This window comes from Periplaneta americana, chromosome 12 (genome assembly GCF_040183065.1).
Source record: "Periplaneta americana isolate PAMFEO1 chromosome 12, P.americana_PAMFEO1_priV1, whole genome shotgun sequence".
NCBI lineage: Eukaryota > Metazoa > Arthropoda > Insecta > Blattodea > Blattidae > Periplaneta > Periplaneta americana.
This window is the reverse complement of record NC_091128.1, coordinates 161,410,497-161,436,979: the sequence shown is the minus strand read 5'-3', so window position 1 is coordinate 161,436,979 and position 26,483 is coordinate 161,410,497. Positions and strand designations below refer to the sequence as shown.

General features: G+C 35.1%; 1 protein-coding gene across 4 annotated transcripts in view; it reads left to right on the top strand.

The window, feature by feature from the left end:
- Window positions 1–499: 499 nt before the first annotated feature.
- LOC138711083 (protein tincar-like) overlaps window positions 500–26,483 on the top strand; it is a 226,106-nt gene continuing 200,122 nt past the window's right edge. For all 4 annotated transcript variants that reach the window (XR_011335346.1, XM_069842399.1, XM_069842400.1 and 1 more), the window contains exon 1: window positions 500–633. The gene's annotated coding sequence lies outside the window, so the exon portion shown is untranslated. The remainder of the gene's footprint in view (window positions 634–26,483) is intronic.

Genomic DNA, 26,483 nt, shown 5'->3' with positions numbered 1-26,483 from the left:
CAGTCTATTGTTCCTAGTACTCACAGCGCTCCAAGCGGCTAGCAACTATCGCAAGAATTGCAAAAAATCATCCCAAGCTTCGTGACTGTATATAGTAGACTGTGGTTTTATGTCTCACTCTTCATCTTTTTCTCGGCGCAAAATGACGTCAGGATTGAGGTAAGGACGAAGAACTTAGAACTGAACTGAACCATTGACGCTCACAAGTAGGGGGACCCCTCGCCGCTGGAAACAACAGAGAGCAATCTATCGCACACGTCCATTCCCTGCGGAAGTAGGAAATATCATTTCCCTGCAGGGTATCGAACCCTGGCGCAGATTAAATCAATAACGGGTCTGTGACTCCCATTTGACATCGCGGACCACAGTTTGGAAACCCGTGTACTGCAAGGGCCAGGGACTTCTGTAATCGCAGTGAGGAGCGTCCTTAAGTTTCTTTTATCGCTGCTCCATCCGATTCACTTTCCCCATCTCGTGACGGAGAGGCAGGTAGCGCCAATGTGGCCGGCATGTGAGATGCCCGCTCGCTCGTGCTGTGTTCGATCGCAGACAGAAGAAGTGCGGCCGGGCGCGTGGAAGGGTGTAGTGCGTGATGTGAAGTGATTCCATGTAGGAACAGCCAGAAGAGACCAGGTAAACATCTCCATATCCTCTAAGCATGGCTAGCTATCAAACGTACTGCCTCTTCGTAGCTGTTATCACGCGGAATACTGTATAGCTGAACGTCCATAATTAGGGTCTTGGATGCATAAATAAATATGTCGTGTGAAGGGGTGTAGAAGCATTCGTACATAAACACTGATGTAGTCACGAAAGTTGTGAGTTAACAACGATTTTTTGCAAGGGAAAAGGACGTTGTTAACTCTCGTAAAATAGGCCTGGGTCGATCTAAACTTGGGTGTAGGCCTATCAGTTTTATTATTTTATTAAATATTCTGAATTATCAACATTTTCTAATACACTATTGTATGCACATAAGCTTGTATTACTATTACAATTTATCGAACGTTTCAACCGGTGTCAGTGTTGTAAATGAAAAGTCTGGACCTGTTTACTAAGTGATGTGTTAGTCGAGATGAGTGTCCAGGGTTTGAACACATGGCCTATCAACAAGCAGTTCCAGTAATCTCGGTTTTTCAGATCACAATCTGTGTGTTATGCAAACAATTACCAACTATTTTTAACTTGTTCGTTGTTGTTGATACTGTTTTGTTGTAACAACCTTTAATTTTGTAATTTACACATTCATAAATGTTGTAATCACGCCCTTCAAACGTTGGGGTATACATAATTTGAACTGGAGTGGAGATTTCGTAACTTTTATTTCTGACAGTTGTGACACCTCCATACCCTTATCAACAAAGCTTATTAAAACAAAATGGCCGCGTTCTGGTATCATGTTTTATAACACTCTGTATCAACTGCTGAAGTTGTGTAATTATGAAATTTGTAGCTTAGTTCCAAGAATACCGCCATTCGATCTGTAGATTCCTGAGGAACTGAGGGAGATCAACATGACTCTGAGAGGAAATGGCAGTGGCAGGTTTGTCAATGAATTTAGTCGTAAGATAGAGAAGAGAGTAATCTTTGACAATTTTAATATAATGTAGGCCTATATTGTTCTGCACTTTACCTACAACTAAAAAAGCCGTGTTTCAGCCAAGCTTTTGCTTTAGCATATTTATAGTTCTTTATTGAGCTGCTCTTTTAGCTTCATTTTTCTTTGCTGGATCGCCATACTGAACTATCATCATCATCATCATCATCATCATCATAATCATCAAAGACTGGATTGAATCCATTATCTGGTACTTGTTTCGTTCTAATATTTGTGAGGTTCGTGCACCAATATTGGACATGCATTCTCGGTAGGACTCCTTGGTCATGTGGTGAGCGCGGCACAAGGGCAGTGCTCAGCATAGTATAAGTATCATTTGTTATCAACGGAGAAAAATTCGCTCCGGCGCCGAGGATCGAACCCGGGTCTCCCAGTTTTACGCACTGGGCGCTCTAACTATTGAGCTACGCCGAAGTTCACCGGATCTAATTCCTCTCGTTTGGTTCTTTTCTCTACATAGATAGTACAGTTCACACCTGTGGAGTAACGGTTAGAGCATCTGGCCGCGAAACCAGGTAGTCCGGGTTCGATTCCCGGTCGGGGCAAGTTACCTGGTTGAGGTTTTTTCTGGGGTTTTCCCCTCAACCCAATATGAGCAAATGCTGGGTAACTTTCGGTGCTGGACCCCGGACTCATTTCACCGGCATTATAACCTTCATTTCATTCAGACGCGAAATAATCTAAGATGTTGATATAGCGTCGTAAAATAACCTACCAAAAAAAAAAAAGATAGTACAGAGCGTTCGCCTACGGGTGGGCCAGGAAAGCGGCCTGCCTGCGGTGTCGCTTGCGGGAATCGTCTATCCGTAAGCTTCCGCTTTCTGTACTAATAACATGCACACGAGAATTTTTCTACGTAGTGCAGCACTAATCTTGTTATAGGCGATGTTGGAAGTGATATCCATCTGAATCCACACATTTCTGCCATTTTTTAAATAAAATTATCATTCACACGAATAAGTTCGTCTTCGATAATTTTCCTAATCTCTCTTGTTATATTCGCCTTCAATTCATTTGTACTGTGAGGATTATTCCTATAGACATTATTTTTTAGAGTTCCCCACAAATAAAAATCGCACACTGTAAGGTCGGGGGAACGTGACGGCCATAAGCCCTGAGAAATAATCCTTTCTCCAAAAACTTATATCGTTCATGGATTCATGAGCTGTATGGGCTGTTGCTGAATCTTGTTGGAAATACCCATTGAGTTTCTCATCATCTGATAACATTTGGAAAAATGGCGCGAGTATTAGAGTGCGACATCTTTGTGTATTTACTGTATCCTGAAAGAAAATGGGCCCAATAATTCGCTTCGGTGTACTAGCACACCAAACGCCAATCTTTTCGTCACGCAATGGAACCTCATGAATTAAATAGAGATTCTCTGTACTCGAGTACCTGTTATTCTGTGAGGAAGCATGACCTCGTAAATGAAACCACGCCCCATCAAAAAAAGTTATTAAATGAGGATCCACAATACCGTCCAAATACTTTGTAAAATCCAATTACAAAACTGAACTCGTTTTTCATCGTCTCTAGACCGTAATTCATGCACGATACTCACTCTGTAGGGTTTTAATCTTAAAAGTTTAGCAGCAGTAAAGACTGATATTTTTGAAACACTAACTTCCTGTGAAACACGTCTTAGAGGTATATTAGGAGAGTGTGTAAATGATGCCCTGATTTCATCAATTTTTTTCTTCCGTCAATACTCTTCGTTATCGCTTAGGAATTGTAGCATAAATTTAAATTTAGCGACCTTGTTGTCCTTAATTTGTTAACAAGACGTCTAACAGTTTCTCTACTCGGAATTGAAGCACCCGGATATCTCACTTCAAATTGCCTACACGACTCTGTTTTCACGCATGCATCATACATAAAAACTCTCTGTTCAAGAGTGAATTTTGCGTTTTGCATTGTTCACAAATTTTACACACACGCTGAATATTTAAGCAACTGTGTCAAGAAACTGAACTGTATGTAAAAACAGTGCAACAGCTGGCTCACAACTGATAACTTTCGACCTTGATTGTCGAGCGTGTCTCAACAACTGCGCGCACAAAGCGGCGTATCAGCACATGCCGCTTTCCCGGCCCCACCCGTAGGCGAACGCTCTGTAAAAGTAGTTTTATTACTTTCGTAAGACTGAGTATTTGATTTTAGTTCAATGTAAAGAATATTGTATAGTATATTCGCAAATAACGAGTAGCCTAGTGGGGTAGGGTTCCTTCGTTTGAAAGGTCCTCAAATTTTCCGAAATGTCATAATTTAGTTCTATTGTTTAATTCCTGACGTTTCATATTGACGCATAATCTCCAAGATAGGGAAAAAACGACTTAAATGTCTATTTGTTAATTATTCATGGGATTCCAAATACCACTGCTGGAGGGAATTCCTCCTATGTTTTAGGCCCATTACTGCCAGTAATAATAATAATAATAATAATAATAATAATAATAATAATAATAATAATAATAATACAAACTATTAGGGAAAAAAAACACGGGAATTTTACTTAAAGCAAGAAAGGAGATAGCTTTGGAAATAAATCCCGAAAAAACAAAGTATATGATTATGTCTCGTGACCAGAACATAGTACGAAATAGAAATATAAAAAATACAAATTTATCCTTCGAAAAGTTGGAAAAGAATTCAAGTACCCCTTGGAGCAACAGTAACAAATATAAATGACACTCGGGAGGGACTTAAACGCAAATAAATATGGAAAATGTCTGTTATTATTCGGTTGAGATGCTTTTGTCATCTAGTCTGCTTTCGAAAAAGCTGAAAGTTAAAATTGATAAAAGAGTTGTTTATAATTGTGAAACTTGGACTTTCACTTTGATATAGGAACAGAGGTTAAGAGTGTCCTAGAATAAGGTGCTTAGGAAAATATTTGGAGCTAAGAGGGATGAAGTTACAGGAGAATGGAGAAAGTTACATATCGCAGTCGCACTCGGTAGTGTAGTTGGTATAGCGCTGGCCTTCTATGGTCGAGGTTGCGGGTTCGATCCCGGCTGAGGTCGATGACATTTAAGTGTGTTTAAATGCGACAAGCTCATGTCAGTAGATTTACTGGCATGTGAAAGAACTCCTGCGGGACATAATTCCGGCACACCGGCGACGCTGATATAACCTCTGCAGTTGCGAGCATCGTTAAATAAACCATATATTTTTACATATCGCAGAACTGCACGCATTGTATTCTTCACCTAACATGATTGTGTTGTTTAGTCAACTGTCTGAAGACAGGTTTGAACCTCATAAGTAACACCAATAAGGCATCACTCATGAGGCAACTAGGCCAGGAGATAATGAGGTAGGATAGGCAGTTCCTTTCCCCCTCCAATACATACATCGTCGATTAGCTACGTATTACACTAGTCAGACTTCAGATGCATACAAACAATTGTTCTTCCTCTGATAAATACCATCAAGTGAGATGTACTGCCTGATAATAGATGTAGGCCCTACATATCAGCCAGGACCTCAATCAGAGATACTAACATAATTAGGAACATTAAATCCAGGCGTTTGAGATAGGCAGGGCATGTAGCACCTATGGATGAATCCAAAACTGGATATAGAGTGTTAGTTGGAAGGCCTGAGGAAAAAATACTTTTGGGGATGCCGAGACGTAGATGGGAGGTAATGTTAAAATGGATTTGAGAGAGATGGGATATGATGGTAGAGACTGGATTAATCTTGCACAGGATAGAGACCGATGGCGGGCTTACGTGAGGGCAGTGAACTTCCGGGTTCTGTAAAAGTCATTTGTAAGTAGTAGTAGTAGTAATAATGATAATAATAATAATAATAATAATAATAATAATAATAATAATGAAAAATGCATTTCAATGTAACTACTACTGTTGTTAGAGTTTGAAGCAGTGTTCAAGAACTTTAGCATAACATAAAACACAGCCTTCTAGAATATGAGAATAATGTAACATGGTTTTGAAGTGTTTTATGTTTATTATTAAAAAAAGAAGAATCAAAAGCCCTAAGCCTCAACTCTTGAATAATTGTAACTTTCTGGCTTTCTCCACCGTAGCCTACAGTGGTTAATCATTTGCTTCAACGGATAGGTGGCAGGTCTATTGCTGCGAGACGATAGGATGATAGATGAGAAGTGATGGTGAAGGATTAATTAGGCTTGGGATGAAGTCGAACGCGGCCCTTTAAATTGCTACTCTCCAGCATTCGCCTGGAGGGACTTGGGAAATCACGAAAAGTCCAAGTCAGGATAGCCGGTCGCTGGGATCGAACCCAGGACATTCCGAATACAAGGCGAGAATGTTAACCATTACTCCACTGTGTCCGATTGAATAATAATAATAATAATAATAATAATAATAATAATAATAATAATAATAATAACAAAAGAGTTGCCATGTGTAACCATCAGGACAGACTTCTTATTTGCGTTATTCCTTGGTCCCCCTTTTGGTTTATTGGAGAATAAATGGCTGTTTATCCATGGACTATTGGCATTCGTAATTACTTTCTCAGCTGTCTGTCACTAATGCATATCCGAAGCCAAGGTCGTAGGTTCTATGTGATGTCCTGTGGTGTCGTACTGGAGACTCTTAATGCCACATCGTCCTCCTTATCATCTGTTATACTACGGTCCAAATAAATAAAATGGTTCACTTATTCTGTAATTTTGTTGTTAAGTATTATCTTTGGTTGCATGGGATACTTTCCAAAAAATGCTATAACTTTTGCCTTTTTAACTGAGATTTCTAAATTATATTGTGGAATAACCATGCATAACTGCTGAGCCGCTATCTGTAACTCATACTCTGAATCGGCAAATATTAGCTACTTCATAATCTTGCGGAACAGATACATTATAGGACCCACCCCGAGTATTCCATAGTATCGATTATATATTGTATAGTTTCGATTATTGTATCAAGTATGCCATCTTAACAAAACTAAAGCATACTACAAACATGTATCATTTAATAAAACCAACAACAATGAAACTAAGCGCATATTTGTCACCTTTGTTATACCACTGCCGACTTGATGCTCGCTTCGCTTCTCCTGTACAGTGAAACGAAGGTAGCATCAAGTCGGCCGTGGTTATACAATATATTATATTTTATTCAAAATAAAGTTAAAGAAACAAACCAAAGCTAAACTTAAAACTTAAAATATTTTACCACAAATTTAATATGGTCCACGTAAAATACTAATTTTATTCAATTTATGCTGCATTTTTAGTCCTGGGAAAATGCTAATCTGTCTAAAAACACATTTTTACTAGTATTTTCCCTGGACCAAAAAATTTAAATAAAAAATTGTTGTAAAAATTATCATTTTACCATGGATTTCAGTGGAGATGTTCCGTTTCATTTTCTCCGTTATCCAAGTGATTTCACAAAGTGCTACGATACAGCGTTCCTATGTTTAATTTCTTCAAACTCATCCCGGAATTACATGTTTCGCGGAACATTTCACTCTTAAATAAAGCACAGTCACATAAAAAAAAACCATGGAACATATCTGTATTCATGGATAAAGCAAGTAAAAGATTATCTTTTTAATTCCATAATTTTCAATTCTAGGCTTACATTTTAAGCCAACAGGAAGAATTTGATCCACTCCTTTTTGATATTTAACTATAGTATTCGAAATTGCCGCCATGATTAAACTCAAACTAATTTACAACAATATTCGTCGGTTGGCAACATAACAAAAACGATATAGCCTATATCGATAACTTGATCGAAACGCTACTTCCGTTGACTTTTTTTTTTTTTTTTTTTTTGCATATTCTTATATTTAGGGTGGGTCCTGTAATGCATCTGTCTCTAATCTGCAAATATTATAGAGTTTAAAATCTGCGAATCTAATTTGATAGTTGGCATCGAGCGAAAATGATTTCGATGAGAAATGAAATAACAGGTACAGAATTATTTGTACTTGCCTTCGCTGTTTCACTCCCAGTTCTTAACGCCTCCAGCAAACAGTGCTGTGCAATAGGCCAGGGACCCTCTTTCTGGAAGGATTAGCGATAAGTAGTTTGAAGCCCCCTTGTTGTGCATGGCTGAATATTCACACAAGCAGTCAGTTTTACAACGCTCTGATATAGCCTACATGCTTGCGTTCTCGTTGTAAACCCTTGAGACTACTGTATAGTTTAAACATATTCATATCACTTTTAAATACCGGTTTTCATAAATAGGAAAATAATAACGAACACAGTACAGCTGTTTTGTGTGAAGTTGTGTAGAATTAGTGACACGACGTGTACTTAAACCGTACAGTTCGTAAATCAAGCTTGGTTCTTACTTTTGGAATCGTATGAATGTTTTTACACCTAGGATCTAATTGGGTACATAGCAAAATATTTAAAATCTGTATATTCAACCTATCCTTTTGAAAAGACATAAAATAAAATTGCTATAAAATTATGTCAGGAATGATACTGAATTTATTCTGTACTCCGTTCACTCGTAGAATGGGTCCCAGTGTAAACAAAACAAACTGTATCCATCCGCCAACCTGTATACACCAGACCAAACATAAGTAATTCTATACACATTAGTAAGGTTGTACTTCTCAGTGAGTAGAATGTCTTGCGGTCACGGAGACGTGGTTTATATTTACATTAGGACCCAAACTAAGAGCAGACGAGCTAACGAGAAAGATAGTTTCAATGTGAGAATTCTATATAATTTTATCACAGTCTAGTATTTACAGTCACGAAGCTCGAGTTTTGAGGGTGCTAGGAACAATAGACTGTGCCGGTACTATTTCGCATTGTCTGTAATGGGACGATAGTAGCGATTCTAGTGGTGAGCAACTATCTATGGATGCATATTTACTACGTATTGAGCTTCGTGACTGTATATACTAGACTGTGATTTTATTGTCTTTACAAACAAATGACGTCAGATTGTAACTTAGCAATGATTGAATAAACGAAACGCCGTTTGCTTTCCGTTAATACAGTAAAGTCATTAACTAAAGTAGACTTTGTTTGACTGAAATTCATTAATTCTTTTCTGCCCAAGGGCAGGTCTTTCACTGCAAACCCAGAATTCTCCAACTTTTCTTATTTTCCGCCTTTCGTTTAGTCTCCGCATACGATCCATATATCTCAATGTCGTCTATCATCTGATATCTTCTCCTGCCCCGAACTTTTCTCCCGTTCACCATTCCTTCCAGTGTCCTTCAGTAGGCAGTTTCTTCTCAGGCAGTGACCCAAATTATAATGTGTTTGAAACAAAGTTCTTTGAAATCCAGCCAGTCTTGATAAAACATAGAGGAAACAATGAATTCATTATTCGTACACAAATGGGAGTGATTAATACATGCGAGGAGTATAAAGACAGAAATAGTTAATCTAACGTATTCTATAGTAACTACTTACCTGTGTTATTAATTTGCATTTGAATCCTGTTCTCTGTATTGATGTTATTATTATTTTTCATTACAATTTCAAACAACTCACTGCACTGGCGTCATATTGGTGTGTGAATTGTTTCGACTATCAATTGCATTGTTGCCTGTAGACTAGGCCTCATGGAATGAGGAAGCGATTATGAAGTAATTAACGAGAAGGCTCCGCCTTGCTAAATTTAAATGCGGGGAGTATGGAGACAGAAATTAAAATAAATATCAAACTTTTATTTCAAACCCCAAACATCCTTTCTAGCCCAACCATACTTACAATAACAATCACGAACAGCATAAACGTTTCACGAATCTTTCACCTTTTTTCCTTTCCCCTGTCACTTTTTGAATCCGATATTTAACGACGCGATATCGTCAACTAGGTTAGGTACAGAGTCGGTGGCATTGATAATAGCTAGATGACTTCGAGGATTCGCCAGGGATTACCTGATATTCGCCTTACATTTGGGTAAAACCTCGGAAAGAAACCGACCAGGTAGTGATTGGAGGCTGCGATCGAGTGTGGGTTCCAGTCTCGTTTGTGCTATTTAGTTTGGATTATAATTAATTTTGACAAAGATCGCTAGCTCGGAAATAATTTAAATATGCGGTATGTCTGTTTAAAGTAACATAACTACAACAATGTATTTCACTGATACCAGTTAGCTTTACTATTCATGTATAAGTGGTTAAATAAAGAAAATTAATCAGTAAATAAACAAACAAATAAAAATAAACGAATAAATACTTAAATGAAATAAATAGATGAATGACTAAATAAATAAATAAATAAACATAAATAAATAAATAAATAAATAAATAAATAAATAAATAAGTAAATAAATAAGTAAATAAATAAATAAGTAAATAAATAAGTAAATAAATAAGTAAATAAATAAGTAAATAAATAAGTAAATAAATAAATAAATAAATAAATAATTAAATAACTAAATAAATAGATAATTAAATAAGTAAATAAATAAATAGATAAGTAAATAAATAGATAAGTAAGTAAATAAAGAGATAAATAAATAAATAAATAAATAAGTAAATAAGTAAGTTAGTAAGTAAGTAAGTAAATAAATAAGCAAATAAATAAATAAGCAAATAAATAAGTAAATAAATAAATAAATAAGTAAATAAATAAATAAACAAATGAGTAAATAAATAAATAAGTAAATAAATAAATAGATAAGTAAATTAATAAATAAATAAGTTAGTAAGTAAATAAGAGTAAATCAATAAATAAATAAAAGAGAACGAGCGATAAAGAAGAATAAAGAATGCAAGCGCTATAAAATTTATAACAAATGGTCGACCTCTGCTTTCTAGGATGACTATTTTACCCGTTCCTTCCATTTGTGGGGTTTTGCACCAACACTAGAGGTTCACAATTAACAGGAATTCTCGGTCATGGAGCAAGGCCACGCTTCAGACTGTATAGTGCAATTACTAGATGAGGAAGCCCATGTGGAAGGGAGCTGTAAATATCGACATACTTGCTGATAATCGAAACCGCAGACTAGGTTTGCAAGAAAATATGTGTAAATTAAATTTAGCTTTTTCTGGTACTCTGGCAACGTCGGTGTTAGCATGTAAGCATTGAACGCGAGCACGTGTGTGGTCGATACGCAAATAATTGTCAGAAATGCGATGAATTTATAAAATGTAGTTTTTTTTTATAGCATCTGGTTTTATTTCCGGGAATTTAACAGAGTTTTGCGAATGACATTGTAATTAAAACTGAAAGATGGCTGGCGCTCTCATTGCCTGCGCTGATTCGATTCAATTAAATTTGTGCAACCAGTAAAATCCAGCAGTAACTATGTGTTAAAACTCGTTTACGAATATAGAAATTGCTAACAAATACATAATAACGCGGGCTATCATTTCATTAGACTTGGCTGCGTTCGGAAAGCGGCCTAAATTAACATGAAATGAATCTGAGAGAAAAAAAAATGAATCTCGCGTGACTGGAGCGAGATGATTCGGCTCGCTTGCAGTTCATTGTTAGCCTTACGCAATGCTCGCTCCACCACACGGACGTAACTGATACTGCGGCCCATCGCGCTCCAGCATTGTTGCGTGTGTGAATTCAGATATATCATCTGGTGTGTTTTGTTAAATTCGGCCGGCATGTTTACGTCGAAAGGCTGGGCGTGTGATTTCCGTCACATAAAGGGACGGACAATTTTTCTCCAAGTACTACGGTTTCCTCTTGCCCGTTCACCTATTAATTCAGTATCGCCAAGTCGTATCATAGTTGCCGAACGGCGTCGTTTTGTATCATCTGACAAGGAAACTGTTAATGAACTCCTGTCGAAACGTTCCCCAGCCACGCACATCGCTATATCTCCACAGCAGACGGACAAATAAAAACAATTCTGCGCTGAATCGGAGATATACCAACACGTGTACAATATGTCACCCAGTCTTGGGAATTAAAGTACAGTTGTGTTGGTTTGAATATTTAATTCTTGTTTGTGTTTACAAATGGAGATTAGTTATTAATGAAAGGCTTTCCCTTCACGTGAAGTGACATCACGAAATTAGTCCAGCTCACAATAAATGTTTCACCATGGTTCATTGTACGTATCTATTATTATCATAGGTAACATTACAAGAATTTTTCAAAGAGACTATAATTCGCGTGATATTTGAATAAGAGTATTTCGCGAATAATGGTAGATAAATAATAAAACAAGATAACATAATTACATTACTATTAAATAAGATATTTAAGTTGCTAACATAATATATTTCATTGGCCGCATGGTCTTGGCCTCCTGCAATATGCAATTCATGGTAAACATTTGACAGTAGCTGTAAGAATTATGATCAGTAGACTTCGGATTTTTAGGCACGGTTGCTATTCAAAGACATTTCGCTAGCCCGCGCTACGAGCGTGCTAAACTAGCCCCGGCTATCGACTGGTTACTTGTATGGGATTCATATATCATATCATATCATATATCATATATCATATCATATATATCATATATCATATATCATATCATATCATATCATATCATATATCATATCATATCATATCATATCATATCATATCATATCATATCATATCATATCATATATCATATCATAATTATATCATATCATATAATATCATATCATATATCATATCATATCATATATCATATCATATATCATATCATATATCATATCATATCATATCATATCATATCATATCATATCATATATCATATATCATATATCATATCATGTCATATCATATATCATATCATATCATATCATATCATATATCATATATCATATATCATATCATATCATAATTATATCATATCATATCATATATCATATAATTATATCATATCATATATCATATCATATCATATCATATATCATATCATATCATATCATATATCATATCATATATCATATCATATCATCATAATTATATCATATCATATCATATATCATATAATTATATCATATCATATATCATATCATATCATATCATATCATATCATATCATATCATATCATATCATATCATATCATATCATATCATATCATATCATATATCATATCATATCATATCATATCATATATCATATCATATCATATCATATATCATATCATATATCATATCATATCATATCATATATCATATCATATCATATCATAATTATATCATATCATATATCATATCATATATCATATATCATATATCATATATCATATCATATCATATCATATCATATCATATCATATATCATATATCATATATCATATCATATCATATCATAATTATATCATATCATATCATATCATAATTATATCATATCATATCATATATCATATAATTATATCATATCATATATCATATCATATCATATCATATCATATCATATCATATCATATCATATCATATCATATCATATCATATCATATCATATCATATCATATCATATATCATATAATTATATCATATCATATCATATATCATATCATATCATATCATATCATATCATATCATAATTATATCATATCATATATCATATCATATCGCTAACACTGGTTTATGAATACGAAAAACGTTATTTCGCTGATCATCCACCGGAAGCCCGCGCTAAGAATGTCTATGAATACGGCCCAACTAACTTTGACACCTAAAATAGGTCCTGAATTTATAAAAATAGACACTAAAAACATGGATTTAGGCACCTAAAAATAAAATTTAGAGCAGCTAAAAGTGCTGTTTTATGCAGCTGAAATGTAATTTCTATCCACACAAACTGCAGTAGCCTAACTATAAAAATGCAATTAATTAGCGAGTATTAAGCATTACGGTATACAGTGACAAAAACTGTTAAAAATATTGTGGTTAGAAACTTTATTTTTGTTAAGTCTTAAATTATGAATACCGGTACGTGATTTTTAATGAATTCATCGACCTCATTGCTTTAAGGCTGCTAATATATAAGTGCTCATTTTACAGTTAAATTAATTAATTTACCAATGAATTACAATTAACATATTATTCATAATTGATTGCATTGCAATACATAACAACGTTTTCCTCTAATTTTCTGTTGTGAAACTTTGCCCTTTCTTAGATAGATCTATTTTATAAGCGACAAAATTCTTCCGGATGATACCGAAAGGATGGATGTATAGGCCTATTTAAATCTAGCAATATTTGCCATATAATTTTTTTAGGGAGAAATACATCTTCCCAATTCATCACATTTCTACTGTCTCCTCAAGTGCTCAACAAAATCAGACACCTTCTAGGAATTTCTTTATTTCTACAGCCAAACTATTACAGGGTATTTGTAAACCCACTCATGATATTAAAAACTTTATCTTTCACTGCTAAACAAAAATTATAAAATATATACGTAGGCCTAACAAATAGAAAAAGGTATTTTTAGGTCTATAACCTTAAAAATAGGTCTCAATGGGCAAAGTAGGTATTTTTAGGCACCATAAAACCGCTTTCAAACGTTCATATTTTATATAAAATGTCAAGATATTTAACTAGCTTTAGTTTATCCTTACAGAAAGAAAAATAGACATTTAACCTAAAATCCGAGGTCTAATGATCAGTAAAAGAGCAAAAGGATACAAATTTTTGAAGTTATATTTTGTTATCGGCGAGATGATAACTTTTGTGATGTCTAAATAAGACTATTTCGCGAATGTATTAATAAATAATTTACAACAGAAACAGATTAGTCTATATTATAAATTAAGGTATTTATTACTTACATTTGTTAGCACGGACAACACGCAATATCACGGCCCACTGTATTGTTAAAGAAACAATGAAAATATTTAACATTTGAACATAAAATACAACATATTAAACAAATGCACATCAGGTGCGACAAGATTGCAGTTGATAGTTGGTTTTGATTGGTTAAAACTCAGTAAATTCTTACACTTTATTGATTTATTGGTATTTGGAAGAAATAGTCGCTGTAATATCGCAGAACTCACGATTTACACATTGAACGAGTGGTCGCACAGGTCTGTAGCTGCTCTCGATGCCGAGATATTACTGAGAGAGGCCGTATGGCACGGCTAATTTTATACGCAACTTCGGCGACCTCATGCCCGTAGCGAAACAAGGTGGCGTGGTCACACAAGTTACATTGGTTCATGGCCTAACTACTAATTATGTTAGCATTCAGCTGTGGCTCATATTGTTACATTAAGATTTGAAATTCCGCCATTTTTTGTTTCATCACGAACCCCGGAACGGGTGCCCATACTGGTCCAGGGAAAGATGTATCCTACGTTAAGAATTAGCTGCCCATTTTAACTTCAATGTTGCGAAATTAAAGATTGAACGAAAGATGATTGATATAGTGAACAGTCACCGGCCTTGAAAAGATAGTGCTCACTCAGCTGTTGAAGTGCGTTATGTGCACGAATGTCACGTGACAGCGTAGGCATCATGGAGAACGATAGCTTGACTATTTTTCCAACTACACACCGTTGTTTCTTAATGCAGCATTCCGAATTTGTTTTCACGCCCTTATCGGTAGTGTTAACAGCTATTTTTTTTATGTTTGTGTATCTACTGTCAAGATCTGTGTGTACAGTTTAAGGGGAGGTTTTGATACAAACACATTAACAGTTCCTTGTAAGACTTTCTTTCCTAAAAAGTGTTTAATAAACAATATCCTATCTTCCTCTCTAGTTTTGTCGCATATGTTTAATTTATGCTAATAATTATTCATCATAGTAATGTTCCTTAGCGTTCAATCCTTTTGAGAAAAATTTTAACCTGATAAAGAGAACAAGAATTTCTTACAGCGGAATTGTAACCTCATAAAGATCTTGAGACGAAAGCTTTAGAAGTTCAAAGCATGAACTTGGCGACACAATTCTTCTCACTAACACGAACACAATAGCTGTTTATAAGTAATACTCGATACATTTTCAGAGGCCTTCCTTCATCTGTAAACGCGACCATGTAATATTTTGTGAGTCATTCCGACCTTTCTGTTGACAAGGACACTCCCGCATGCAATTCTTCCGCTACTCATCAGCAGGGCTTTCCATGCCCACCCCAGGCATTGGGTCATTGCCACTCCTCCCGGCTTTTTCAGCCAACATTCGCAATGTTGTGACGCAAAGTGAGTGTAACATAGGACTTGCGCTTGAAAAGTATGTCTGAACTAGAATCGAAAAACATACTGATGTACAGAAGGAATTGTAAACCCTACCAAGTATTGTTGTGTAATCATTAGCATTCAGCTTGTTTGATAGCCTTTGAATAAACTGTGTATTGAGAATAAATTTGATAAAATATCATGGAACAGATGCATTATAGGACCCACCCCGAGTATTCCATAGTATCGATTATATATTGTATATTTTCGATTATTACATCAAGCATGCCATCTTAACAAATCCAAAAACATACTACAAACATGTATCATTTAATAAAACCAACAACAATGAAATTAAGCTCATATTAGTCACCTTTGTTATACAATATATTAAATTTTATTCAAAATAAAATTAATGAAATAAACCAAAGCTAAACTTAAAATACAGTAACATTAAACTTTTACACAATACAACATTGGTATTAATGCTACAATGAAATTAAGTTCATATTAGTCATCTTTATAATATATTATAAAATACTAATTTTACTCCATTTATACTACATTTTTGGTCCAGGAAAATACTAGTCTTTCACAAAAACACATTTTTACTAGTATTTTCCCTGGATCAAAGAATTAAAAACAAAATTGGTGTAAAATTAGCATTTTACCATGGACCTTACTGGAGAAGTTCCGTTTCATATTTTCCGTTATCCGAGTGATTTCGCAAAGTGATACGTTACGGCGTTCCTGTGTCTATCATTTAGTACCTTGTAATTTCCAATGACATCTCCACAGGAGTTCATCTCGTTTACTTTTAATTTTCTTCAGTCTCATCCCAGGATTGCATGTTTCGCAAAACATTTCACTCCTAAGTAAACCACATTCGCATAAAAAACGATAAACATAGCCTACATGTCTTTATTCATGGATAAAGCTACTAAAAAGTTTACAACTTACTTATAATTCCATAATTTCCATTTCGAGGCCTATATTTTAAACCAAGAGGGAGAATTCGATCCAATCATTTTTTATATTTAACTATAGCATTCGAAATTGCCGCCATGATTATGATCAAACTAATTTACAATATCGATTGGTTGGCAACATAATGAAAACAATATATATCGATCATTTAATTGATCGAAACGCAACTTCCGTTGACCTTTTTTTTCTGGCTTTGTATATTTTTATATTTAGGGTGTGTCCTATAATGCATCTGTTCCAATATCATGAGTTATGTCTGAAGTGACGCGTGGACACATCGTAGGAATGTGCTGGCGACTAGCAACTAGCTGACTTGTAAACTACAAACAAAGGAGCTTTGAACATGTATGCTGGAATCATGACCTTCTTCAAAGACTAAATACATTTTTCTGAAGATCATGACATTACGGTATGGCACTAAATTAAGAAGGCAGTTTCATTACGAGTTGTCAGCTGTTATTGTTCGGAAATTTTAATTCTGTGATTATAAACAGTTTTCCAGTAAACAGTTCATGAAACTTGATTCTCGAGTTTATGAACTGAATGATAGTTTTCTCAGACTATAGAAAAGAAACGTTAGAAAAATGTAGAAGTGTAAAAGATGTTCAAAAGATATCTATGAAAACTACGTTTCGCTATTAACAATCGAAATATGTGGAAAAGATAAAGGCCTGAAATATTGCAATATTTAAAAAAATGTAAAGCAGGTGCTAAGAATGTCAGTGTTCCAAGTTAACATGTTAAATGGTATTAAAGACAAACAAACAGGGCAAAGTACCGAATTCTTGAGACCTACGTATCACTTGTTTTGTTTTCATTTCAATTTTCAACAATTTTCTGCCAGCCACACCAATGTATTAATAAATATTTACGGAGGAATTGCTGATATTTACGGCCATCATTAACTCAAGTGTGCGAGGAGCAAGAGTCTCATCCCGAGGCATAGGCCTACATCACTCAGTGATATTATTAAAAGATCTCTGACTTCTTGTGACATCCCGTCTCTTTTGGTACCACCAGGTATTAGCCGTGCAGATGGAAAATAACTCAATGGTCTCACCTTAATCACATGTTATTCTACATTGTACTTAACATTTTATTTCCAAAGCATCTTCAAATTTCAAAATTGCTAATGAGGCATCCACGTTTGTTTAATCTACAAGTCAACAATGAAGCAAGTATTTTGGTTTAATAGCTACTACGGACTAGATTCCTATGCACTACGTAGCTTTGTATCGTAACTTCTGATGTCACATCCGGCTATCTAGTCAACAATGCAGTTGACTTCAATTTTAAATGTAGCTTTCAGACACGGCCTTAATGCCGTCCGGCGAGATGTGAGGAATAAACATCGATTGTTGATAACTTCTATGGATAATAAAGAAGGCCGTGGAATAGCATGTAAAGCGCAATAAGTTTACTATTTTAGTGTAAGTTATAAAGATAGGCGGTCACTTACGGAAAAAATTCGTTCGTTGCGTTCGGATTTTTATTATAGTATCGCTCATTGTCCGCATTTCCGAATTAATAATCAAATAGTGTTATAATTTACCGCTAGAGCGCATTATTTCATTGTAGTGTACTGAACTGAACCTGGAAATAAAATGAATAGCTCTGTAACTTATGTTCTTTCTCTGTATTACCACAGTCTAGTATATACAGTCACGAAGCTTGAGTTTATGAAGGTACTAGGAACAATAGATTGTGCAGGTACTATTTCGCATTTTCTGTAATGAGGCGATAGTAGCGATCCTAGTGGTTAGCAACTATCTATGGATGAATATTTATTATATATTGAGCTTCGTGACTGTATGTACTAGACTGTGATATTACATTGCTTTAATTCAAATTTCATAAAGATCTTCATACTGTTGAACTTAATAAAATAACCTATACCTTGAATATTACCGCTATTGGAGGCCTTGCAATCGATATAATTTGCCATGGCATTCTATATTTCAATCTTGGACCGTACGGAAATCCGTTTAGAATTCTCTCGCCAGAATTCTGATCGGAATCCGGTCATGCGGACAGAGGCGATATGGCGAAGTGAGCGATGCTCCATTTAAAATAGTGCAAGGAATAAAAATCCGAACGTGGCGTAAGTGGGCGCCTACTTTTATTCTTACTAATGTTACAAAATTAAATTATATGAATAATTTAAAATCGACCGAAATAAAAGTTATTCAGTGAATATGCCATCCCAATCGCATTTACATGTTTTTTTTTTTAGAATTAATCTCAGGAGAAGACTTCTATAGACCCTACTTTCCACAGCTTTGCCTAAATTTCTTGGAAATATATATAAATTTTTCTCGAGAATCTGGATTGTATATACTGAAAATTTATGTTTTTGGACTATGGCCACAGTCTAGTATATACAGTCACGAAGCTCAATACGTAGTAAATATGCATCCATAGATAGTTGCTAACCACTAGGATCGCTACTATCACCTCATTACAGACAATGCGAAATAGTACCTGCACAGTCTATTGTTCCTAGTACCCTCATAAACTCAAGCTTCGTGACTGTATATACTAGACTTTTGCTATGTCTGTTTAAAAAAAAGACCTTCAATTGTTCTTCTTGTACTGCCTGATGATAGATGTACATATCAGCCAGAACCTCAATTAATCGTAGAAGATATATTTTTTTGATCAAATTTCTTGCTTGAAGAAGTATGTGACTTCAGAGAAAATGGAAGAGTGGAATGAAGAAAATGCTGTACTTTTCTCGGAGTGAAAAAAAAAAAAAAAAAATCTGAGGAAATGATTCCCTGTGCACAACTCCAAAAGTTGATTGAACTCTCTCTGTGCCCTGAAAGCAATGTTTCCGTGGAGAGAGTTTCATCAGCGGGTGTGATGTGGCCATCTCAAAAATCCAGAACGAGTTTAAAAACTGTTGTGCGATGCATTCCAACTTCAACATGGCCTGTCAGAAATTTGCTGAAAAGAAAATTGGGATCTAGAGAAGAACTGCTTAAAAATTCACTCTTTTGAAAAAAAAAACTACCGGCATTGCAATCTGTAAATAGAATGAGTACCAGTATTTTAATTCTTTAAATTATGTAAAAACACTATAAGTGGCAGCAATCTAACATACAATAAATGTTAAAAGTATTTTTTTATGTGTCGATATAAATATTGGCTGATTTTACGTCTAAACTTAAAAAGGAAAAACTCAAAAATAAATTGTAGGGGAGTGTGGGGCAAGTGAATCCTACTTTTTGTTTTTTCCTTATAGATGACACAGTATTTATGATTTTACTTACTTACTGGCTTTTAAGGAACCCGGAAGTTCATTGCCGCCCACACTTAAGCACGCCATTGGTCCCTATCCTGAGCAAAATGAATCCATTCTCTATCATCATATCCCACCTCCCTCAAATCCATTTTAATATTATCCTCCCATCTACGTCTCGGCCTCCCCAAAGGTCTTTTTCTCTCCGGTCTCCCAACTAACACTCTATATGCATTTCTGGATTCACCCATACGTGCTACATGCCCTGCCCATCTCAAACGTCTGGATTTAATGTTCCTAATTATGTCAGGTGAAGAATACAATGCGTGCAATTCTGCGTTGTGTAACTTTCTCCATTCTCCTGTAACTTCATCCCTCTTAGCACCAAATATTTTCCTAAGAACCTTATTCTCAAACACCCTCAATCTATGTTCCTCTCTCAAAGTGAGAGTCCAAGTTTCACAACCATACAGAACAACCGGTAATATAACTGTTTTATAAATTCTAAATTTATGATTTTAGCCCCGGAAATTGTAAAAAAAAAAAAAAAAAAAAAAAAATCTGGTAACCTTACTCTACTTAATATTTTTGATATTAAAATTATGAAATTTGTAGTTATTAGCGGAGAGAACCGGTTGTTAAAAGTATAGAATGACAGCACTGACTCCATGGCGTCTATAGAGCAAATTTTTGTACGGCACAAGTAACCTCAGAGTTGCCGCCAAGTCTGAGTATTGGAGTGCGACGTCATAGAAGAGATGACAGCCTGACTCTGACCTTTCGCCTGGACGTATGAACTTGTGGGTTTACACTTCTCCACCACTATCAAGGACAGAAAATGCACGCAGGTTAGGATTCAATGACATGAAACGGATTCAGGTGAGCGCTGTTACGTGGGTTGCATAACCGCCTGTGATCAATACTCGGGGCATCAACACGCACGTTTGTAAACGCACCGACCTGCCGGTCCGCGTCTCGACACTGGCCGAGAACACATTCTTATCGCATCCCCTAGGAGAAATCTGTCCCATGCTGTTGTTGAATAGCCTCAGAGGGGCCTGTTATCACCGTGATCTGAGACACGCAACATGTTGGCTCTTCCAATGTGATGTTCAGCAGCTGACAGCACGGATGTCACAGCAAAGGCAACTCTGTGTTTGGCCGCTAACGGCTGAATGTGGGCGAAACAATATTGTCTGTGCATTGCTCGAAATCGGTTATATATACCGGTACTGTATATTACTCAGTTATGTGTGTGTGTGTGTGTGTGTATATACAGGGACATCATTTTATTTTTACTTCAATTTTTATTGTACCTGAGTTTCTAAATGTACTTCACTCCCACCCCTTCTACTAATGAAGTTCAACCGTCCTCCACACAGATCCGAGGCCGCATATACAATCAAAGTAGGCTTACGGTCATAGTAAACAGTACGTTCCAAAAATATGTTCGCGTTTTTCAGTGACGAAAGAGCTTTCAATATTGCATCATTTTCGCACAGGTACTGTCGTCCATTTGCCTACGTCGTATCCCGGTTCCCCCCACCAACTTTTATTCGCCAGCTAGTGGCTTGGCTGTCTTAGCTCTTTTCTGAGAACATTAATTTCTGTTAGGAATTGGACGTCTACGTAATATTATACAACTGTTTAAAATAACTTAAATAAAAGGGCCTCGTTAAGTAATTAACTGTCACGTGATTTCCTCCCTTTCTACGATCCTACGACATAACCACTTGGACGGACAGTAGATAGTATGTCTGAGTGATTTTATCTTTTCGGATCGGGCAGAAGTAAAGATTGAATTTACAGTACGTAAGGTACTCTTTTTATAGAGTAGGTACAGAATTATTTCAACATAAGTTACTAGTACGAAGGACGAAACTGGTAATTGGAATTAGGTACAATAGTTTACAGTGCAATAATATGCACATTAGAACTGAAGCCACCATTTTAAAAAATGTGTTTAAATATCCATATTATGATTATTTTTCAATTTAACTTCATTCTCTATATTGTACGCTATTGTGCTGTAGACAGTATAATATACACTGCATAATAAATACGTCCGCATGGATAGCTCAGTTCGTGAGTAAAAACACTCATTGTTAATACTGTACTGTATTTTGATTAAACAAAAACCTAATACAAATTATCAAACTCAAAATTGCGATATTTCCTAGTTTACGTAAATGGATGAACTACTTTTCTTCCCTCCTATACCTAGCAGAGTGATTTGTTTGTATATTACGCCAGTATCATCGAACTCCAGTCGTGGGTGGGGGTAGGAAACGGCGTTGATCCAGAGGTATAGGCAAGTTAATATTAAAAATGTTAGTAAAAATAAAATGATGTCCCTGTATATATATATATATATATATATATATATATATATATATATATATATATATATTACTGGATGGATGGTGCAGAGGAACTGGCCACCCTCCCCCATTATCTCCTTTTCCCCATGAATGATGTCTTATTAGTGTCACTTATGAGGTTCCAACATGTCTTCGGACAGTTGACCAAACATAACTGGTTTAGTGACCGTTCACTTTTGCTGAAGTATGCAGATGTGAGGCCAGCAGTCGGTTGGTCGGCTTTTGCCCTTCTTGGGCTGTCGCGCCACGAATAATAATAATAATAATAATAATAATAATAATAATAAAGATGATAGTAATATTAACGATAATGTTAATAATAATAATAATGTTAATAATAATAATGTTAATAATAATAATGATAATAATAACGATAATAATTTATTTATTTAATATTATTTATTGTGCTGTACAACAGCCAGAAGCCAATAACAGTTCAGCACAGAGCATAATTACAATATGACAAAATTGATAATGACAAAATAATAATAAAAGTGTATAAAATAATTATTATTACAAAGACAAATACAATTAATGACAATGGAATGGACGGAATAATGGACGACTTTAAAATATTCGTACATAATCAAGAAACTCAATAAATCAATAGTAACATTAATTATACATGAATAGTATAAATAAATATTGAAAAATAATGAATATTGGAAAAACATAAAGATAATAATGATAATAATAGTAATAATGATAATAATGATATTTATTTATTTACTATTTATTGTGCTGTACAACAGCCAGAGGCCAATAACAACCAGAGACCAATAACAGTAATGAAATAATGATAAAGATAATAATTATGATAATGACGATAATAATAATGTTGATGATAATAATAATGATAATGATGATAACGATGTTAATAATGATATTGATAATGTTATGGTGATAATGATAACTATGATAATAATGTTGATGATAATAGTCTAATAATGATTATATTAATAATAACGATGATAATGATAATAATGGTAATAAGATGTTGATGAAGATAATGATAATAATGATGATGATAATAATAACGATGATGGTAATGTTGATGGTAATAATAATGGTGATAATAATGTTGATAATAATGATATTAATAATCATGACATTAATAATAATAATAATTTAAGTATTAATATAAGTAGATATTATTACTGCTATTATTATTATTATTATTATTATTATTATTATTATTATTATTATTATTATTATTATTATTATTAAGTTTTATTAAGCCATAAGCGGGGTTTGAACCTGTGAATTTATAGTCAGATGCCAGGATGGTAACTGTGAAACCATCGAGGACGACATCGTAGACAAAAAGGAGGGACTTCTCTGACGTCTGGATTGGAGCCAGACCGATGGACTTGCGCTCCGGTATGTCCTGGGAAGCATCGACTCGCATTTCAGTTTCATAGGCTACAAACCTGAGGATTACTAGTAATAATACACTCCAAATTAATTTGTTTGCAGCTTAGCTCTTTGTTAAAATAAAACTGTATATAAATCACACTTGATTGGTTAGGTAAGTTACTCCCAATTAGTGATGTGCCGTTAAAACGAAAGAGCATTACGGAGTGGCTTTATTCTCTGACCGTGGAACGAGTAATGACTGGCATAACAGAGCGCGTTGCTGTCGGCGTGGGCATTTTGACTAGAGTTTCACATTACAGCTCGCTTTATTTCAGTCAACATTGCAATTGTTTTTAACGAAATGCAGAAAGCTATGTACAGATCGCTCTAGGGTCGCACTAGTGAGTTTTTGGCCAGAACCTGAAATAAAACAAATAATGGAAAGTTTTTTTTTTTACATTTAAAATGTTCTTAAGATAATATATACATTACGTCCACCGTTCTGAATATTTTTTTCTGAACCGCCGTTTTTAAACGTCCTGAGGACATTTTTAAATCATCGCGCTCGAACCTTCTTAAATGCTCTCGGAAATAAAACATTGAAATTTACCCAGACGACATACACGTATTTACAGCTTTAAATTACTCCAGACTAAACATTGTTTACCTGATTTGTCTGAAACTTTGCATGAATATAGCTAATAAGATTTAGTGAAGAACTGTTTTCAGGACATGGGAGGGATGATAGTAGGAGGAAGAAAAATAAAAAGCACAAGATTTGCTGCTGATATGACATTAACAGAAGAGGAGGCGATACTAAGGGATATGCTACTGGAGCTAAATGACATCTGTGGGCAGTATGGGATGGGATGAAAACTAAAAAAAAAGCAAACATGCGAATTCTAAATGAGGCAGTAGAGCAAGTAGACAGCTTCAAATACTTGGAGTGTACTATAAGCAGTAACATGAGCTGCTGCCAGGAAGTCAAAAGGAGGATAGCAATGACAAAGGAAGCTTTTAATAGAAAAAGGAGCATCTTCTGCGAAACTCTGGAAAAAGAACTAAGGAAGAGACTAGTGAAGTGCTTTGTGTGGAGTGTGGTATTGTGCGTGCCAGAAATATGTACATTACGACGAAGTGAAGAGAAGCGACTAGAAGCATTTGAAATGTGAATATGGAAAAGAATGGAGCGTGTGAAATGGACAGACAGAATAAGAAACGAAGCTGTGTTGAAAAGAGTGGATGAAGAAAGAATGATGCTGAAACTAATCAGGAAGAGGAAAAGGAATTGACTGAGAAGAAACTGCCTACTGAAGAATGTGCTGGAAGGAATGGTGAACGGGAGAAGAGTTCGGGGCGGAAGAAGATATCAGATGATAGACGACATTAAGATATATGAATTATTATATGGGAGACGAAGAAGGCAAAATATTGAAGGAAGCTGGGTTTGCTGTGAATGACCTGCTCTAGGGCAGAAAACTGTGAATGAATGAAGAAATAAATAAATAGCTAATAAGTTGGTTAACAAAGTGTAATTGCTGTTTTATGATAAATAAATTGTAGCCTTGTTAAAGCCTATACAATAAAAAGAAACTGGAAAAAAAAATTATGAATGTAATTTTTAAAATGCATTTCTGTATTGAAAAACTAAATATCTGCACTTAGAAATGAAAAATGTGGTTTTATCATCTATTGAAGGAAGTTAGAATGATCAAAGTGAATTTTGTTATTTTTGGTGCTTTTGGATATGCGACTAAATTAATATAAAATATTGAATAACTCTGAAACCAAGCCACCAATTTACTTCAAACTTGACACAGTACTTAACTTGCTATTCGTACACATTCTATATAAAATTCATTAAGATCGGTTGAAAATTGTAGAAGTTAGAATACTCACTAGTGTTCCTCCATGTAAAACACGTGATATTTCGTTTATGTACGAAATTCTCTGACAAACTGCTTGTATCACAGATTCCTTGCATGACGTGTTGTAAATTGCAGAGAGCTCCGCTGACAATTGACTGTGGTCTTCGGTAAATCATTTAACTCTCGTTTGCAGCAAAGGATATACGAACATCCAAGCAGAGTGAGGAAAATAAATGTCAACCCAATAACGTTCTTTACTTCAACCATTCTTTGATCTTTCTATTTTTCTCTTTGTATATTAGATATAATCTACGCGCGGCAAGAAGAAGGCACGCTTTTGACATCACTGCTGTAGATAATTTTGTTTCTGGAAGTTCGTTATGTAAAGCGGTGTATAACAAAACCAAATTATACAGCGTTCAAAGACTACCGATTTATGGGAGCGAAATTTGCAATTTGCCGCCTATTTGGTTAATATAAATACTTCCTTTTCACTGCTTCTAGATAGCTGAAGCAATTCCGAGATCTGATAAAGAAGAGGTCCTTATTTCGAAGTCTGTTTAATTTGTCTTTATTTTTTCTCAGTATTTTCTTCACCGTCCTCCCCCGTAACGTCGTGGTCTAAGGACCGATTTCTCCAACATTTTCCTAATCTAAAATTAACTAATTGGAGTTTAACGTAAATACTGAATTTAAATCATACTTAAATCGTTTGCATTTCACTAAACTAACACGTAGTTAAAATAAAGTAAATTAATTAAATTCCCAAGATTCCCGGTTAGAGCACAGGAATTTTTCCTTAAAGGGGATTATTCCTGTGTTCGTCCATGGTCTGAAATTTAGGTTAAGTTTAGATTTAAGATCTCTCCTGGCACCGCATAATCATAATCATAATCATCCTATGATATCATCGGGGTAATGTAACTCCGCCTTCCAGAAGTGGGTTACAACTAAGCCAATGCCAGGAGAGAAGACCAGAAATGTTGAAAAGACAACTTGGTGGCATTGGTTTAAAAAA